This window comes from Macrobrachium nipponense, chromosome 5 (assembly GCF_015104395.2).
Source record: "Macrobrachium nipponense isolate FS-2020 chromosome 5, ASM1510439v2, whole genome shotgun sequence".
Taxonomy (NCBI): Eukaryota; Metazoa; Arthropoda; class Malacostraca; order Decapoda; family Palaemonidae; genus Macrobrachium; species Macrobrachium nipponense.
Genome location: NC_061107.1, coordinates 139,873,792 through 139,881,291, shown reverse-complemented (window position 1 = coordinate 139,881,291; position 7,500 = coordinate 139,873,792).

Below are 7,500 nucleotides of genomic sequence, written 5' to 3'. Positions count from 1 at the left end.
TTTTTTTTTTTTTTTTTTTTTTTACCTGACAGGACTGAATGTGGAATTTTACCTTCTAATCTAGGTTTGTTTTAGTGGACTCAGTTACTTAAATTAGGATAAAAGTAACCCACTGGAGACAGAGCACATTATGACAGGTAAAACTTCGAGCACTTTAAGAAATAAAAAGCATTTTCTCACAAACATTTCAGCGCTAACTGGTAAATTTGTCAGCCGACAGATCATGTTTAAAAATCCGTAAATCAATAAACGCTAATAACATCTGCTTTCGTCCCCTTTCTATATAATATCCCATTTCCAGAGCGAGCAGCTACCGGACATTCGAAGAATTCTATCAACCTGATGTATTCCCTCACTTATACATCGTCTTCTTATCTACATTTCAAGAGAAAAATGAGGAGATAGGGTGTTCTTGTATGTTCCGAACGCCTAGCGATTTGTAAAGCGATATATGGCAAAAAACTGGAAGGCAGCGAAGATCAAAGGATGTCTATCTTGGATAAGGTATTCCGTCATTCTGTGTACTAGCGTCAGTGATGAATAAACGCCTCCTGCTGTCTAATGTAACACGGCAATCTATCTCTGGGGGGGGGAGTAGCGCAGTAAATTGATCAAGGGGGCCACTCTATTGAAAGAGACAACAAAAGGACGCTCGAAGCTGACACTGGTAGGAAATGAGGATGAGCGCAAGAGAATGAAAGAAACCTCTAAGATGATGATGAAGAGAGAGAGAGAGAGAGAGAGAGAGAGAGAGAGAGAGAGAGAGAGAGAGAGAGAGGGACCCCCTTCAATCTCGGTATAAGCCTATTCACAAGCTACTTCACTTTCTCTTTAAGAATCCTTAAAACTCAGACCTGATATTGGTATCTAGGCTCCTATGAGCACCGGCAGTCTGAGAACGATGGAACCGAAAGAAGGCTGGAGATGAATAGAGATTTGTGAAAGTGAAAGGAGAAGAACGACGTGAAAGCCGGAATTTCACAAAGTTTCTTTGCGTCTCACAGCGTTGGAGAATATGTTCGTCATGAAGATAATGATGAGATTCAATACAACGACGTATACGACAAGACTGGTAATAAAAAAGGAAATAGAAATCTTCGTAAAAGGCCATACTTACCATAAACAACGAAATTGTTAAAAACGTTAGGAGTGGCAAATACCTCTGCTTCGATCTGTGCATATAACTTTCCAAGTCTTTGAAGTAGCCTTTCTTTATAAACAGGGTAAACACAATCACGTTTTAATCTTGGTAAAATCAAACTGAATATAGAATTTAGACCAAACTACGAGACCATACAGCGCTGAAACGGATATTGACGATGAATGGTGTGAAAGGTGTAACAGGAGGAAAATCTCTCAGTTGCACTGTGAATAGCTTGTTAGGAGAGGGTGGAAAGCAGTGTTGCCAACCGTGGGGTAATTACCTTATGCATAGGTAATTCAGCCTCAAATCTGGGTCTGTAGGGTAACGGGGTAATGCCACGAAATCTGAGTAAAATGTAGTAGGGTAATTTCAAGATGCTTGCCTTGTATTTTATTTAAAAGTAACTAATGAACAGAAAATTGATTAATATTTATATCTCAAGGGGGCGCGTAGGGTACAATGACAGTGAAAGTAGCGTAATTTCTGTGCCTAGGTACGGTAAGGAGCTCTTACATGGTTGGCAACAATGGTGGAAAGTAAGATGGAAGAAAGAGAACATGAAAGGCGGTACAGTACAAGGAACAAAAGAACGTTAATTAAGTAAGGTCTAAAGTGCACCGCATGAGGTGCACTGACGGCGGTACCCCCCGCCCCCTTTTTGGAGAATTTTGATGAAAGGATGAGACTATATGTAAAACGATATTGAGAGAGAGAGAGAGAGAGAGAGAGAGAGAGAGAGAGAGAGAGAGAGAGAATTCGTCATTGAAATCAGGAGTAGACGTTTCTGTCTAGGTTTATGTATGTAGGAGGCCAAAGGTACTTATACTCGTTTTTTTTTCCATCTGTCCATCCGCCTGTGGTGGTCGCGCATGGTAACACTGCCTCCCGGGCTTTAAAAAGTTACGCTATGTGTAAGTTTTAGGTAAATAAGAGGATATCTGGATGTACATTTGCAGCTGAAAAGTGTTTTAATAATTTACTGTATGCGAATTACACCGTTATTATTCGAAATAGGATATTATCTAAAGCCCGGGACGTAATGTTACCATGCTCAAACACCACAGGAGGATGGACAGATGGAAAAAAACAGAGTATAGCCAAAGTTACTGCGCCATTTCATTGCCTCTCCGTTTCAGCCAGCAGATCAGATGGAGATACAAATGTTTGGGATGCAAAATACGACACTCACAGGTGCACACAGTTCGCCTTTGGCTTCACTGTAACACAAATTAAGTAGAGAATTATGCACACCGCCACATTAGTTTTTTTTTTTTTTTTTTTTTTTTTTTCAAAACTGTCTGAAATAATCGTAAAGTTGTTCTGAAAATTTGTAAGTCACACAAAAATCACAACAATTTTCCATTCTTCAAGAAATACAAGTTCTTAAAAGATCTTCAGAATAAGACGAGGCTGAATGTATTTGTGATGTGTCCAGTAACTCAACCGGGTCTTTTCAATCAACTCGTAGCATTATCCTTTTCTGTCAGTATGAAATCTGCCGATGGGTGTGGTAATACTGGATACTTGCATGAAATAGTAATACTATTGCACTGACTTTGATTATGTAACTTGATAAATACATACTTAGTCAATCTTCCTTATTTATGATTTTCAGCGGTGAATAAACTGATAAACGCATCAATAAAAAAAAAACTCGAAAGCTCAAGGAAATATAAAGAGATCGTTTGTAAAGTCAGGGAAATTTATAAATGTTTCTTCCTTTGCTGGATCATACCTAATTTTTTCCTCAAACTACCCATTCTCTGAAACGTATATTTGTCATTTTTCTCATAATTTGTTAATGATAAACGAACGCTAACTCGTTCACTACTAGTTTATTTCCCTTCGTCCCCCAGCTGCAACCGCTTTCATTCCTTTTGCTGTACCTCCGTTCGTATTCTCTTTCTTCCTTCTTACTTTCCACCCTCTCTTAGCAATTGTTTCATAGCACAACTGCTGGGGTTTCCTCCTGTTACATCTTTCAAACCTTTTTACTGTCAATTTCCGTTACAGCGCCGAATGACCTCAAGGGTCCCAACGCTTGACCTTTGGCCTAAATTTTATACTCTAATCTTTTATATTCTAGAAGGTCACGTTCATATGCTTTGGCAGCGGGTAACTTTAAACACTGTGAGCTGATCAAGTAAGCAATATATGGTTATGTTGTCATCTTTTTCCACTTAAACATCAAGAACTATTGATGTTTTTGTATTATAAATGGATAGGCATACTGCCATGCTGATCAGCAAATTATACTGGTACGAATCTTATCTAATTTTAAGTCAGAGTACATGACCTTGTGGGCTAACATCTTTTCTACAGTTTATCGGCATGGCCACAAAATAAGTAAGCAACATAACGGAAAACATAAAAACCCACTCCACATCTTATCAAAGTTGGGATAAGGTTTGAATATTAATATATTTTATATTGTATTAAAAAATTGCATTTTCTTAGACTATTGCAAAAAAAAAAAAAATCGTCCAAAACTTTGGATACAGTATTTTGTTAATCCACTTGTTCGTAACTTTGACGCTGCAAAGTGACATTCTTACAGAAATGCTGTATTTGGTTAAGATATATACGTATATATATATATATATATTATATATATATATTATATTATTATATATATATATATATATAGTATATATATATATATATAACCTCCAAATAGCAGGGCATTTATTAGTTCCAAAAACACATGAACAGACAATCTCTGTTCATTTAAGAAACCCTGAACAGCTGAAATAGGCAATTTTATGATGATAAGAAATTTTGAAATTTGACAAAAGCCTTGAAAAGTCAAACTAAACACCCACACTGTTATTAAATGTCGGTAAAAGTTTAAAAGTAATATTTTTTTAAGGGATTTTTTCCTTTGGTGTATCAGTTATAGAAGGCCTAACATCCGTCGCTGAGGTAGTTATGCTTTTCATCAGAAATACGGTTTCCATGAAAACGTGATGTGTGGATGTAAGTAACATTCCTTTTTCAGACTGATGATAAAAATGCTTTACATATTCTTGAGGTAGTGAGTAATAAGTAGCCTACATGTTCTCGAGGTAATTCCGATTTCGTTGAAACTCGTGAGTGAATAGTAATAATGAAATACATAAACAAACACACAGGCACACACACACACACACACATATATATAATATATATATATATATATATATATATATATAGATGTATATGTATATATATATATATATATATATATATATATATATATATATATATATATATGTATATATATATATATATATATCATATATATATATATATATATATATATATATATATATATATATATATATATATATATATATATATATATTAACTTTGAAAACAATTGCTAGCATTTACTATGTAAAAGTAAAACTGTCTGAGTGGTCAATTACATCAACAACGATTTAATACTTTCTTTGAAAATTTGCTCTTTATCATTTCATCAAGTAAATGGAACTCTCCTAAGCTTTTCCTAAAGGGAAGTTATAGTATTGTGAGTTCTACATGAAATCATTTTTTTAGTTCATGTTACACAGACACACAGACACACACACACACACACACACACACACACACATATATATATATATATATATATATATATATATATATATATATATATATATATATATATATATATATATATATATATAGCATAAGTTTAATACAAGATATCAATCCAGAGTATGTGATAGAAGAGGCCAATTGATGATTTATTCATTTTTAAAAAACAAGTATAACAGATAGTAAGGGAATTTCTGTTTCCCAATCACCTTGTTAATTTCTCTACGGGACTCTATTTACATCAACAACTTACATAGCATGTCCCACGAAAATACGTTTTACCGTGGTAAGATCTGGCTTCTTATGAAATGATAAGAATGAATCCCATGAAGCTAAGAAATATTTATCTTAGTTGCAGATTATGCAGCTATCAGATGTGAAACGCTATAGCTGCCTGTAAACACTAACATGCCAGATAAGAAATTTTAATCAAAATTCATTCCTTCTCAATTGCTTTATTCAAGTGCTGTCTAAAATATCTTCATGAGCCTTAAAATGAGATCGACTTCTTGCAGATTTTGAAAAAAAATACTATACATTTTTCTTAGGCCATGTCATATAAATTGGTAATGTATGTAGAGTTCGTAATCATTGTAAATAAATATATATAATTATACATACACACGCATTTATATACATACATACACACACACATACACACACACACACACACACACACACACACACACATATATATATATATATATATATCTATATAATATATATATATATATATATATATATATAATATACATTCAACGAAAATGAAACACTGTTTAAATCCTGACTGTTCTTGACTTATCGCCCCTGACAGTGACAAGTCGGTGGAACCGTAAACTCACTGTGTCAGAGGTGGAGTACTTCATTTATAAAACTGTTTATCTATTCCTGTGTCCCACTTAATGTTTCCTTGTCCATGTCAACTAACATTCTAAAAATATTTAAATTATGTAAAATGTATAAATTTTAAGAAATATTGTGATAAACACACACACACACACACACACACACACACACATATATATATATATATATTATATATATATATATATATTATATATATATAGATATATATATGTGTGTGTGTGTGTGTGTGTGTGTGTGTGTCTTATCACAACATCGTGATCCATATTAAACCATATAAAGGCATTTAGCAACAAATATCCTTTAATATATGATTTGCTCTACCTCGGAATTAATATATTTTCATATATGTTAACCGAAGGGGAACTTTTTATTTGATAAGAATTTCGTTGTCGTATAGGTTCGAACCACGGAACCAAGAATTCAGGACAAACAGTGAAGCTCTGTACCCACAAGGCTATCACGAGAGGTATAAGTTAACGCCGCCTCTCACCTACAAATCTCTGTCACGCTCAGGTATTCGTTGTTTTAGAGCAACCCACCTCGACCTTGATAACTTTGTAGTGATTTTGTCGCACGTAGCCAATTTATGAATCTGATCACATCACCGTGATTCCTTATCAAATAAAAATTCCCATTGGTTAACATAATATGAAAATATATAGATTCAGAAGTAGAGCGAATTAGATATTAAAGGACATTTGTAGATCTAATGCATATATATATATATATATATATATATATATATAATATATATATATATTACATATATATATATATATATATATATGCTTTTATCAAAATGTAATATAAAAGTATAGAAAAAGTTTATTTAGTTACACCAGAATTTTCATTCACTTAATCATGTCTACAAAAATAAAAGTATGTGGGTCAAACATGGAAGGAAATGTTACAAGAGAAGAAATATATATATATATATAATATATATATATATAATATATATATATATATATATATATATATATATATATATATATATATAAAGGTAATGCCACGGAAGGAAATGAAAAAAACGAGAACTAACGAGATCTTTCGGTCTTAACAACCCTATTCTATAAGCAAGGCTATACTTTTTTAGTTTGACTGAAACTGTAACCGATTTATCATTGTAGTTAACGAAATTGATATCCTTTCGAGCCAAAGAAGATTTGATAAGTTCGTATTGTTATTTACCGCTTAAAAGAAATTGGGAAGTATCCTAAGAGTTTCATATGAATCCTTAGATATTGGAAGAAGTCAATTTAAGGTCATTAAAGGTCACTGTTGACCTACTGATCATGTAAGGTTGCATTGTCACCGTCACTGAGTAACCATGTAAAATTTCAAGTTCATCGGACGACGGGAACAGGTCGAAAATGAAGTTATAAGGTTTGACTGAGACAAAAAACCAAACAGACAAAAAAGCAAGCTAAATAAAATAGTATAAAGACCGGATAAATTTTTATTTAACTATACTAGATATTTTTCCAATAGTTTGTATTTTTTTATGTATTTATTTAGTATTATTATTATTCTTTTTTTTTTCTGGTGCAGTTCTTTCCACTTCCCATCATTACTTCTCTCATAACATAATTGAAATGTTTTAATCTTCTTCTACAGTCTACGAGGCTGCTGAAGAACAAGGGTAAAAGCCTATTTAACTCAGCGCTCAGAGGTTAATTTCGTAAGTTGAGACAGCCTAGAATTCTAGAGTGGAATGTAAGCTTATTAAGCTTTCTTTTTTAAACTTATTTCCATATTCTTTAACTCCTGGAGCAATTAGACTACTTCTCTTCAGAAACATAACTCTTGCAAGCCACAACAACTCCCGAGTTCGGAATATCTTACGGATAGTATCTAGTTTGTAGAGAGACCTATTAAAGTTCCAAAGTATTTCCCTTCAGCTCCGGAGC